The sequence below is a fragment of the Choloepus didactylus genome, chromosome 1 (assembly GCF_015220235.1).
Source record: "Choloepus didactylus isolate mChoDid1 chromosome 1, mChoDid1.pri, whole genome shotgun sequence".
Taxonomy (NCBI): domain Eukaryota; kingdom Metazoa; phylum Chordata; class Mammalia; order Pilosa; family Megalonychidae; genus Choloepus; species Choloepus didactylus.
The window spans coordinates 95,517,028-95,529,870 of record NC_051307.1 but is presented as its reverse complement, the minus strand read 5'-3'; the positions used below and the strand labels follow the sequence as shown (position 1 = coordinate 95,529,870).

Below are 12,843 nucleotides of genomic sequence, written 5' to 3'. Positions count from 1 at the left end.
ACGTGAATATAGTTTTTTGTTTTGTGCTTTCCACATAAATGTCTAAGAGATTTTTATTTTTGTGTTTCTAAATTCTTGTGTTTTTAGTTAGCTTCCTTGTATACATATATGTCAGTTGGGATGGAGTTGATATTGTTAGGGGGTCAGATAAGGAAGTGTGGTTTCATCAGGTTTGTTATCATTAGGAAAATTAACGCAGAGTGTGTAAGAGCTACTGAGAATGATTTGGGAATATTGTTATATATGGTTTGCTTTCTTATGTTAGCAATAAAGTACTATGTATAAAGTGCAGCTGACGGCGTTCATATTCTTTACCACAGAGGCTTCCTAGCTGTACAGTAACTTCCAAGAGAGAGTTGCGTAACTTTAGTACCAGAATTTCTTGTAGTAGGACCATTACTTTCTCCATCTTTTGTTATATTGCTTGTTGATCAGGTAGAAGGAGGGGTGTTCTCTATCCCTCTTCATTTTAGAGGCCATTTAGGTAGCAGGAGAAAGATCTAGGAAAAAGTTCTTTTGTTTTTTGTCTTTTTTTATTTTGGTTTTCATTTTATGAAACCTAGTTCATTTCAACCTAGTGTGTACTCTTTTTTTTTTAAACAGTTTTATTCACATGCCGTACAATCCATCCTAAGTGTGCAGACAGTGGGAACTAGTGTGTATTCTTGACTAAGCCTAGAAAGGAGAAAAGGAACATTCCTATTTCAGAAGATTCTCTTACAGTTGGTGCCAGTTTTTATTATTTTTATTAACTTATTTGCCCAAAGTTGGAACCCATGTTAAGTGCCATCAGAGCAATGTTTGAAGTATATGCAGCCCTGGGAGTCAATCCCAGTTAAGGACTTGGCAATGCACATGTTTTAGGAGCTACAGACTAGGTTTTCATTGTTTTTGTAACTGGCCATTTTCAGTTCTTGTGGAATATTTTCCTTTTGCTTTTAAATCTTTATGCATGGTAGTTTTCTCTGTTGGCAAGCCCTTACCCCCAAATATTATTGATCCTTCAGATTTCAGTATGTAGATTACTTCCTCAGGGAAAGTTTCCTTGATTCCCAATATTAAATTAGGTGTCTCCACTTATAACTTCTCTAAGTATACTTTCCTTTTCCTTTCTAAAATACAGTGTATCATGTATTTGTGTATTTGTTAATGTATGTTTCCCTGGACTGCAAGCTTTCAAAAGTAAGACTTTTATGGTATCCCCAATGCCTGACCAAGTGTCTGATGTATATAGTAGGTACTCAGTAAATATTTGTTGAATGATTGATACTTTGGGACAGATGATCCAGACTAACAGATTAAAAAAAATTAATGAGCATTTTACTTTGTAATGCATTTTAAGCCCTATTTTGAATATTGTTGAATGTTGACATACTGGGGAATTGTCACTAAAATTTATTTTTCTTTCTATATTTATAATGAATTCAAAAGGATCCAGAGAGTGTACCCTTCCAGTGTTTTCTACCCATTTCTTAGTTTATGGTTCAAATGGAATACATCATCATGTCTTAATTAGCTACTAGTCACTTAAATGATTGATTTGTTGACTGATTATGTATATAAAGTATGTATTTGTTTCTGGCTTATCTTAATTTGGGAGAGACAGATCCATTTTCATTTGATAGGGCTTACTTCCTCTAGGCTGCAAAATGTTAACTAACACCTTCGGCACTGTCCAAAAGAAGTTTATGCAATGATGGAAAAGTTGTGTATCTGCAGTGTCCTAACCACTAGCCACATGTGGCTATTAAGTATTGGAAACGTGGCTAGTTTGATAGAGAAACAGAATTTTTAATTTTAATTAAATAATCACATGCATTAGACAGTATAGACGTAGATCATTGTTCCCATACAGCAGCCATCTGTATACAGTGAAGCCATCCTTCACTTATTTCCTCTGAATTTCTAAAACATTTTTTTGAGTAATAAATTCAAGTAATCAAAAATCAAAACTACTATAAAAGTTTATATAGGTATGTTTCACTTTTGTCCTTTCTTCCCTTTCCCCCCTCACAGGAAACCATTTTTATTTGTTTCTGTTTATCTTTCCAGTATTTTTGCAATACAAATAAGTAAGAATGTTTTTGTTTTTCCCTTTCCTTACATAATAGATAATGTCCTTTATATTTGTACAGTCTTTTGTCCTTTACTGTTTTCACTTAAAATATCCTGAAGGTCTCTCTCATTTTATTATATAGGGCTTTTCCGCATTCATTTTTAGGGAAATATATTATTTGACTATGTGGATGTACCATAGTTTATTTAACCAAAGATGGACTATTTAATAAATGACATGTAACAACTGGTTCCAATTGGAAAAAGATGAAAGTTGGATCCATTACTAACATTCTGTATTGGGAAAAATCCCAAATTGTCAAAAGATTTCTAATCTTTTGCTATTAAAAAACACTTCAGTAAGCAACATTGTACATATGCCATTTAAACTTGTGCAGGTATATCTATATGAGTAATTCTTAGAAATGATATTACTGGTTATGAGAGCACTGCATCTATAATGTTGGAAGCTATTGCCAGATTTCCTTCATAAGGAGTTGTGCCATTTTGTATTTCCACCAGCAATGCATGAGTGTGACTGTTTCCCTGCAACTGTCAACAGAAAATGTTTTCAAATTTTTGTAGTTTTGCCAAATTGATAGTTGAGGAATGGTGTATAAGTGTGGTCTTAATTTGCGTTTCTCATATATTTAAGCAAGATTTATATTTTGAATTTTTTCTATTGTTGGTCTTCTTCTTCTGTATTTCTAGAAGCTCTTTATATATCAAGAAGATGAGCCTTTTGTCTATAATAGGAGTTACTTTTATTTTTTTCCACTTTGTCATTTCTCTTTGCTCATGATATTGTTACTAGTTTTCTTCTCTTCTCTTTTCTTCTCTTTTATGGCTTTTGGATTTGAGTCATAGTTAGTAAGACCTTTCACATTATATGGGAATTCCAAAGGCATTCACCCTGGTTTTTCTTTGGTACTTTGTACAGAGTTTCATTTTTAAATCTTTTGGCCATTTGGAGTTTATCCTGATGCATAATGTTAGCTGTGGAGCCAGCAAATCTTTTTCCATATGTTTAAGTATTTCCATTTGTTCTATTGTCATTTACTAAAAAGTTTATATTTATTCCCACTGAACTGAGATGCCACCTTTTGACAAATAATAAATTCCCCTATATGTTTGGGTCTATTTCTGGACATTCTGTTTCATTGGTTTGTCTATGCATGAACCAACTTGACAATGTTTTATTTATTGAGGCTTTATAGGATGCCTTAACAAATCTACTAGGGGTATCCTCTCTCATTGCTCTTCTGTTATAGAGTTTTCTCTTTAAGAATAAAAAAGCAATTCTTGCGTAATTATTCCTCCATGTGAACTTTAGAATCAGCTTACCTAGTTCAAGGAAAAAACCATTTTGGTATTGAGAATACCCTCTAAACTTAAAGAATTAGCACACTGTAAGGAGTATTTCCTGCTCAAAAGGGAGGAGCAAGAGAGCTGGGTAAATTTATGTTTTATATACCTTCCCAACTACTAGTATAAACTACCGATAAGGCTAGGCAATAGTTGTCTTGATTCCCTATCCTGGGAGGTAGAGTTTTTAATTCATCTCTTAGAGACCTAACTGGTTGATTTTTGTTAAAAGGATAAGGTGAGATGGAGGAATCAAAGGTGCATTTCACCTAATTCATGAGTTTTCCTAGCCCTTTACTCAGTGACTTTACCAGTTTATAAAGGTGGCCTATCCTTTGAGTGAAATCAAATAGGTTTTGTTTCTGGTGCCAACTCTGGTTAATGTTGCATTCATCTATCTATCTATCTATCTGTCTGTCTGTCTATCTGTCTATCTATCTATCTATCTATCTATCTGTCTGTCTATCTGTCTATCTATTTATTTTTTAGGGGGATAGCTCTATGAGATTTTGTTACATGTTTAGCCTTATGTAACCATCACTACAACAAGATTCTCAACTGTGTATGTGAAATATATTTCAATAAAACTGTTGCAAGAAGTATTCAGCTGTACCGTCATCATAAGACATGTTGGTGTTACCCTTTTATAACCACACCCAACCCTCCCCATCACTAACAACTAGCAAGTGTTGCATTTATTTTATTCTGCATATAGATGCAGAGGGCTGTGTTAAGAATTCTGAATGCAGGGCCAAGGAAAGAGTGGTATGATCAGTTAGTCTTTGCCATTGCTGTGGGATTGGAGACAGGGAGGAGGGACTTGGCAGAAGAATGGGATCATTTGTATTTAATATATTTTGAAAACCCTTTCAAGTCACTGAATGTTTTTCTATAGTATTTAAAATAACTCTGTTGTTTGGATGTTCCATAATTTATTTAATCAATCAACATTTGGGTTATTTCAATTTTTTTCTCTTAAAATGATATATGCTTAAAGATTAATCTCTGAGCCTAATCATTCTTTAGGTGAGGAATATCAGGTATAAAAAGTTATCAACATTTTTAATGTTTTGATAAAGACTGTCAAAATTTCCACAATTTAATCACCTTCAGGCTTCTTTTCCAGTTAAAAAACTTACTATATTAAATTTTTTTTCACTAAGTTATCTAGTAATTTACAACTGGAAAGGCTCATTATATAGCTGTTAATTTTATCCATAACTATTCAATTTCTTTTAACTCTCCAGAATATATTGTCTTGTTTCTTGGGTATTTAACCTTTGTGTTATGTCCAGTCAGTGGATTTTTAAAAACTATTCAGTGATTATTCATCCTGGAGTTCACCTTATTTGGTACCTACTGAATTTAAATAGTAGAGTATTCTTTCAGACACTACCCTATTTCCTCATCTGTTCACAATTAAATTTTCCAAAGGAATGAAGATTACTAAGGCTTCCATTTTTCTTACTTTGCCACTCACTTTTTTAATTCCTTGCAGTCTGCTTTCTGCATTATCACTCAAATGAAGTAAACTCTCCAATGCTACTTACTCTGGGCAGTACAGAATAAAGGATAAAATTTAAGAGCTCAGGTTCTGGAGACTGCTGAGATTCCAATCCCAGTACGTGCGTCATTCTTGGACAAGTTGCTTACTCCCTCTGGGTTTCAGTTTCCTCATCTGTAAAATGGAGAAAATAATGCTACCTACTTTACAGAGTTGTTAAAGGATTCATTGAGATATTACCCGTTAACTGTGTGAAATGATGCCTGGCACATAGTAAGACGTTAATAATTGTTAGCATATTTACAAATAGTTTTGAGTAAATAGTGATAAAAACAGAAACTGTTTTCTGAATCATCCTCTGTTTTGTCATTTTCTCTCTTACGTTTATTGTTCCTTGCCTTTTATGATGATATTATCAACTGTTTTTCTTTCTCTGTTGGAGGGCGGTAGATGGTTTAGGTGCAGCTCTATCATAAAGACAAGCAGGAAGTAGGAGTAAAAGGAATATGGAAGAAGATAAGATTTAAAGACACTTCTACTCATGCTTGTTACTGCTTTATCCACCTTTTCTTTTGATGTTTGTATTTTGGATTTTAGAACAATGCTAATGCCTGGTCTTCTGAGACAGATTTTGATTTCTCTTGCTCCCTGAATCTATGGTTGCCAAAAGTTCATGACTGTAAAAACTATGATACTTTCATTGGTGATTAGTGTATAACTGTCTTATATGGATAAAGAAAAGGAATTGTCCGTATAATGGGAATAGATATTTCTGATTAAAGTGAATACAAAACAAGTATTTGGTTTAACTGGATAACTAATATAATGGTAGGTAATAAATCACCAGAAAAATGTTGAATCGTTTTGGTTTACCAGTTTGGGAATTAGGAATACAAAATTTGTCTTTTGGGTGAAAGCTTCAGGTTTTTATTTAAGTGTTCATATTTGTGCCAGGGCACTTTTATTTGTACTCTGTTTTATTAAAGTGGTATGTTAGCTAGCAGCTCTGACAGGAGTGTGAGACTGCTATACAAGTCTCAGATTTTTTAGATTTTTGAATGTAAAATTTTAATAGTGAATAGAAATGCTGCCATCTACTGTTGGCTAATTGTTTTACTGCCATTTAAAATTGGTCAGTAACTTGAGCTTTTTTGTGTTTATTATTTTATTGTTAACACTATTAGGAGGGAGTATAACTATATAAAACATTATTCTGAGAAATGAATTAAGGCACATTTATATTACTTAAGTGCTAACTCCCATTAAATATATTCACTGTCATCATTTTGGCTTTTAGAAAAACTTGGGTCCTGGAACAAACTTTAGTTGAATCTTAGCTTCTCTTTTTATATGGTGAACTTTAAGTAGTTATTAGATTGGTTCCTTATAGTTGTATATCTTCACAACTTCAAAGCTTGTCTTCACAGTCCATAAGCAGACAAAAAATCAGTTATACAGGTCAAGATAATTTTTCTACAAATAATCATTCTTTTAATTTACCTTATCTATTGTATTTGAATTTAAATCAGTGTTAAATAGGATGTAAGATCTTTGTGTGTTAACTAAAAGGAGGCACTGAAGTGTGGTGATATTGGGCAAATCATGTAAGCTCCAGATTTCATATTTTTCACTTTAAAAGACGATTACAAGAGATAATTTTTTTTCAGTTTTATTGAAATATATTCACGTACTGTACAGTCATCTATGGTGTACAATCATCTGTTCACAGTACTATCATATAGTCATGCATTCATCACCCCAACCTATTTTTGAACATTTTCCTTACATCAGAAAGAATCAGAATAAGAATGAAAAATAAAAGTAAAAAAGAACACCCAAACCATCCCCCCCATTCCACCCTATTTTCCATTCAGTTTTTGTTCCCGTTTTTCTACTCAGCCATCCATACACTGGATAAAGGGAGTGTGATCCACAAGGTTTTCACAATCACACTGTCACCTTTGTAAGCTACATTGTTATACAGTCGTCTTCAGGTGTCCAGACTACTGGGTTGGAGTTTGATAGTTTCGGGTATTTACTTCTAGCTTTTCCAATACATTAAAACCTAAGAGGTGTTATCTATATAGTGCATAAGAATGTCCACCAGAGTGACCTCTCGACTCCATTTGAAATCTCTCAGCCACTGAAACTTCTGTTTCGTTTCATTTCACATCCCCCTTTTTGTCAAGAAGATGTTCTCAATCCCATGATGCCGGGTCCAGATTCATCCTCAGGAGTCATATCCTGCTTTGCCAGGGAGATTTACACCCCTGGGAGTCAGGTCCCATGTAAGGGGTAGGGCAGTGAGTTCACCTGCCGAGGTGGCTTAGAGAGAGAGAGAGGGCACATCTGAGCAACAAAGAGGTACTCAGGCGGAGACTCTTAGACACAATTATATGCAAGTCTAGCCTCTCCTTTGCAATAATGAGCTTCATAAGGGCAAGGCCCATGATAGAGAGCTCGGCACATCAAACCACCAGTCCTCAATGTCTGTGACATCAGCATCAGTCCAGGTGAGGAAGTCCAACACCTCCGCATTTTCTCCCAGTTCTTCAGGGGGCCCCTGCAAATATATTTTTATTCTCTGCCCAGATTACTTTGGGATGTGTCTCTGTTTCACTTTAACCTATACAAACCTACCATATCTCACTTCCTATTCAAAGTTCCATCTAATTGTGGTGTTTGAACAAACTGACTGTAGAGTTATACTGTTTAGAAAATATAGATCCTGCACCAAATAGACAACTGAGAAGAGATGATTTTTAAGATCCTTCTAGCTTTGTTTTGTTGAATGTCTACTGTATATAAGTGCTATACCACATATAAGGTAGATACTAGGAAAACAAAAATGATTGGTATAGGTTTGTGGGCCAAATGTGGCCATACGCATTCATTTACTTGTACTCTGTTGCTGCTTTCATGTGATGGCAGAGTTGAGTAGTTCTGACAGAAACTACATGGCCTGCAAAACTGAAAATATTTACTGTGTAGCCCCTTGGAGTTTCCTGAACCCTGTCTTATATGTACTTCTACTCTTGTGCTGCAGAAGCCAATTATCTATAACGATAATTTTAAATGGATATGTTTATAAAGGACAACAGACAAGGTTCAAGGAGTCGTTAAATCTTGTATGCAATTTGTAGTTAAGGAATTTTTGCTTTCTTCATCAGCAACATTCTCCCATTTCAGTAATGTACTAACATCTTCCAATAATTCCCAGAGATTCCTGTTTTTTGTCCATTAGCAAGTATCCTGTTTCACAGCCTGTTTTTTTTCATAATCATCGTTGGTATTATTTTTGGTAAAATTCACAAATCTAAGCATGCAGTTCGATGACTATTTATATCTCTGTAATCACTAACCACATTAAGTTATAAAACATTTATAGTACCCTAGAAGATTCCCTTTTGCCCATTGTGAGATAGTATTCTCTCCTCAGAGGTAATCATTTTTCTGACCTGTATCGCATAATTTTTTTTTTCTAAATTAGAGAAATTGTGGGTTTACTGAAAAATCATGCATAAATTCAGGGTCTCATCTACCACCTTATTTTTAACACCTTGCACTGGTGTTGCACATTTGTTGCAATTTATGAAAACATTTTAATAATTGCACTATTAACTATAGCCCGTGATTTAACTTAGGTTCGCAGTTTGTGTTGTGCAGTTACATAAATTTCTAAAATAATTTTAGTCTAGTAACATATACAACCTAAAATTTCCCTTTTTTAACGACGTTCAAATACATAATTCAGTACTGTTAGTTACACTCACAATGTTGTGTTACCATCACTGCCATCTATTACCAAAATGTTTCCATCATCCCAAATAGAGACTGTACCACTTAAGCATTAACTCCCTATTGCCTACCCCTATCCCATCCCCTGATAATCCATATTCTAGATTCTGACTCTATGAATTTGCTTATTCTAATTATTTCATATCAGTGAGATCACCCAATATTTGACCTTTTTGTGTCTTGTTTCACGCAACATGATGTATTCAAGGTTCATCCATGTTGTAGAATGTATCAGAATTTAATGCCTATCTAAGGATGAATAATTTTCCATTGTGTGTGTATACCACATTTTGTTTATCCATTTATCAGTTGATGTACACTGAGGTTGCTTCCATTGTTTGGCAGGTGTGAATAATGCCACTATGGACATCGGTGTGCAAATACCTGTTTGTATCCCTGCTTTCAGTTCTTCTGGGTATATACATAGGAGTTGGACTGCTGGGTCATATGGTAATACTATACTTAACTTTCTGAGGAATTGCCAGACTGTATTCCACAGTGGCTATATCATTTTACATTCCTACCAAAAATAGATTGTTTTTCCACATCCTGTCCAACACTTGTAATTTTCTGATTTTTAAATAGTAGCCATCCTAGTGCGTGTGAAATGGTCTCTCATTGTGGTTTTGATTTGCATTTCCCTAATGGCTAATGATGTTGATCTTCTTTACATGTGCTTTTTGGCCATTTGTATATCTTCTTTAGAGAAATGTCTATTCCAAGTCTTTTGCCCATTTTAAATTTGGGTGGTTTGTCTTTTTGTTGTTGAGTTGAAGGACTTCTTTATATATTCTGGATATTAAACCCTGATCAGATTTGTGGTTTCCAAACATTTCTCCCCATTGTATAGGTTGCCTTTTTAGTTCATGATGAAGTCCTTTGAGGCACCAAACTTTTAAATTTTGATCAAGTCCTATTTATCTATTTTTTTCTTTTATTGCCTCTGCTTTTTTTTTTTTTTTTTTTTTTACTTCTAAGAAACTATTGCCTAACACAAGGTCCTGAAGATGCTTCCTTACATTTTCTTCTAGGAGTTTGTTAGTTTTGCTTCTTATATTTAGGTCTTTGATACATTTTGAGTTGATTTTTGTATATGTTAGGAGGTAGGGGTCCACCTTCATGCTTTTGCATATGGAGATTGAGTTTGCCCAGCACTATTTGTTGATGAGACTATTGTTTACCAGTTGAGGTGTCTTTGCCCCCTTGTCAGAAATCAGTTGGTCATAAAAGTGAGGACTGATTTATGAACTCTCCGTTTGATTCCATTGGTCTGTGTGACTGTCCTTGTGCCAGTACCAAGCTGTTTTGATTACTGTGGCTTTGTCATAAGTTTTAAGGTCAGTAAGTGTAAGTCCTCCAACTTTGTTCTTTTTCAAGATGGTATTGGTTATTTGAGGCCCCTTACCCTTCCATATAAATTTGGTGATTGCCTTTTCCATTTCTGCAAAGAAAATTGTTGGTATTTTTGTTGAGATTGCTTTGAATCTGTAAATTACTTTGGGTGGAATTGACATCTTAACAATATTTAGTCTTCTAATCCCTGAATACGGAATGTCCTTCCATTTATTTAGGTCTTCTTTGATTTCTTTTATCAGTGTTTTGTAGTTTTCTGCATACAAATAGTTTACATCCTTGGTTAGATTTATTCTTAGATAGTTGATTCTTCTAGTTGCTTTTCTAAATGGAATTTTTTTCCTTCATTTCTTCCCCCAGTTGTTCATTACTAGTGTGTAGAAACACTACTGATTTTTGGGCCTAGATCTTGGACACTGCCACTCTGCTGAATTAATTTATTGGCTGTAGAAGTTTTGTTGTGGACTTTTCAGGATTTTCTGTATATAGGTTCATGTCTGAAAATTGGAAAATTTTACTTCTTCCCTTCCAATTAGATACTTTTTTTTTCTTTTTCTTGCCTAATTGTTCTGGCAGTATGTTGAATAACAGTGGTGACAGTGGGCATCCTTGTCTTGTTCCTGATGTTAGAGGGAAAGCCTTCACTCTTTCACCATTAAGTATGATGTTAGTTTTGGGTTTTTCATATATGCCCTTTATCAGGGAGAGAAAGTTTCCTATTCTTCTTACTTTTCTAAGTGTTTTTTTTTATCAAGAAGGGGTGCTGGATTTTGTCATATGCCTTTCTGCATCAATTCAGATGAACATGTGTTTTTTTTTTTTTTTTTTTCTTTGTCCTGTTACTGTGGTATATTACATTAAATGATTTTCTTATCTAGAACCACCCTTGTATATCTGGGATAAATCCCACTTGATCATGGTGTATAATTCTTTTAATGTGCTGTTGAGTTTGGTTTGCTAGTATTTTGTTGAGGATTTTTCTATTTATATTCACAAGAGTAATGACCTGTAATTTTCTTTTCTTTTGTGATATCTTTATCTGGCTTTGATATGAGGATGATGGTGGCCTCATAGAATGAATTAAGGAATGTTCCCTTCTCTTTAAGTTTTTGGAAGAGTTTGAGTAGGATTGGTGTTAATTCATCTTGGAATGTTTGGAAAATTCCCCTGTGAAGCTCTCTGGTCCCGTAAATTTTTGTGTGTTGTGTTTTTGTTTTCATTTGCCTAAAGGTATTTCCTGATTTCCCTTGCGATTTCCTCTTAGCCCCTTGGCTGTTTAAGAGTGCATTAGTTTGACTGTATTTGTGAATTACTTAAATTAATTTCTAGCTTCATTCCACTATAGTTGGAGAAGATACATTGTATGATTTCAATATTTATGAATTTGTTGAGACCCAAGATAATGGTCTGTCCTGGAGAATGATCCATGTGCACTCAAGAAGAACGTGTTTTATGTTGTTGTTGGATGATGTGTTCTATATATATATATCTGTTAGGTCTAGTTGGTTTAACAGTATTGTTCAAGTCTTGCATTTCCTTATTGATGTTCTATCTATTATTGAAGGTAGTGTGTTAACATCTCCTCCTATTAATGTAGACTTGTCAATTTCTGCTTTCAAATTTGCTTCATATATTTTGTTAGGTGCATATTTATTTAAAATTGTTACATCTTTTTGTTGAATTGATCTCTTTATCAGTATATAAAAATTGTCTTTGTCACTTACAACATTTTTTGACTTGAAGTCTATTTTTTCTGATACTAATACAGCTACCCCAGCTTTGTTTTGGTTACTGCTTGCATGGTATATATTGTTTTCCATCTTTTTACTTTCAGCCCACTTACATCTTTGAATTTAAGGTGAATCTTCAAAGCATATGTTTAGGTTATTTTAAAAAAATCCATTCTGCCAATCTCTGCCTTTTGATGAGAGTTTAATCCATTTACCTTTAAAGTAACTGCTGATAATGCTGTATACTTTTTTCTGCCATTTTACCATTTAGTGTTTGTAAGTCTTATCCCTTATTTGTCCCTTAATTCTTCCTTTAATGCCTACTATCATATGTATTTGATTTTTTGTATTGTACCATAATGTGTTCCTTCTCGTTTCTTTCTGAGTGTATTTTTCATATATTTTTCTTGTGGTTACCATGGGGTTAAAATTTAACATTCTGCATATATAACAGTCATTTGATTTGATACCAACTTGACTTTAATAGCATACAGATACATGGTTCCTATACCCGTCTATTTCCCCCACCTTTTTTTTGTTACAAATTGTATCTTTTTACATTGTATGACTGTAACCATAGATTTATCATTACTTTTTATCCATTTTAAATTTAGCATCTGTAGCAAGTAAGAAGTCGAGTTACTTACCAAAGAATACAATAACAATAATATTGGCATGTATAATTACTCATATGGTTACCTTTACTGGAGGTCTTTGTTTCTTTTTGCTGCTTTGATCCGCTGTGTCATGTCCTTACCTTTCAGTCTGAAAAATGCCCTTTAGCGTTGCTTGTAGGGCAGGTCTAGTGGTAATGAACTCCCTCAGCTTTTGTTTATCTGGGAATGTTTTAATCTCTCCTTCATTTTTGAAAGAAAGTCTTGTTGGATATAAAATTCTTTGGCAATTGTTTCCTCTCAGCACTTTACGTACTTCAACCCCCTGCCTTCTTGCCTTCCTGGTTTGTGATGAGAAATCAGCACTTAATCTAATTGAGACTCACTTGTACGTAACACATTCCTTTTCTTTGGCAGTTTTTTG

At 34.1% G+C, this 12,843-nt stretch overlaps 1 protein-coding gene across 18 annotated transcripts in view; it reads left to right on the top strand.

Annotated features, from left to right (window-relative positions):
- Positions 1–12,843, top strand: part of DLG1 (discs large MAGUK scaffold protein 1) — a 369,115-nt gene that overhangs the window by 41,706 nt on the left and 314,566 nt on the right. The window lies entirely within an intron of this gene.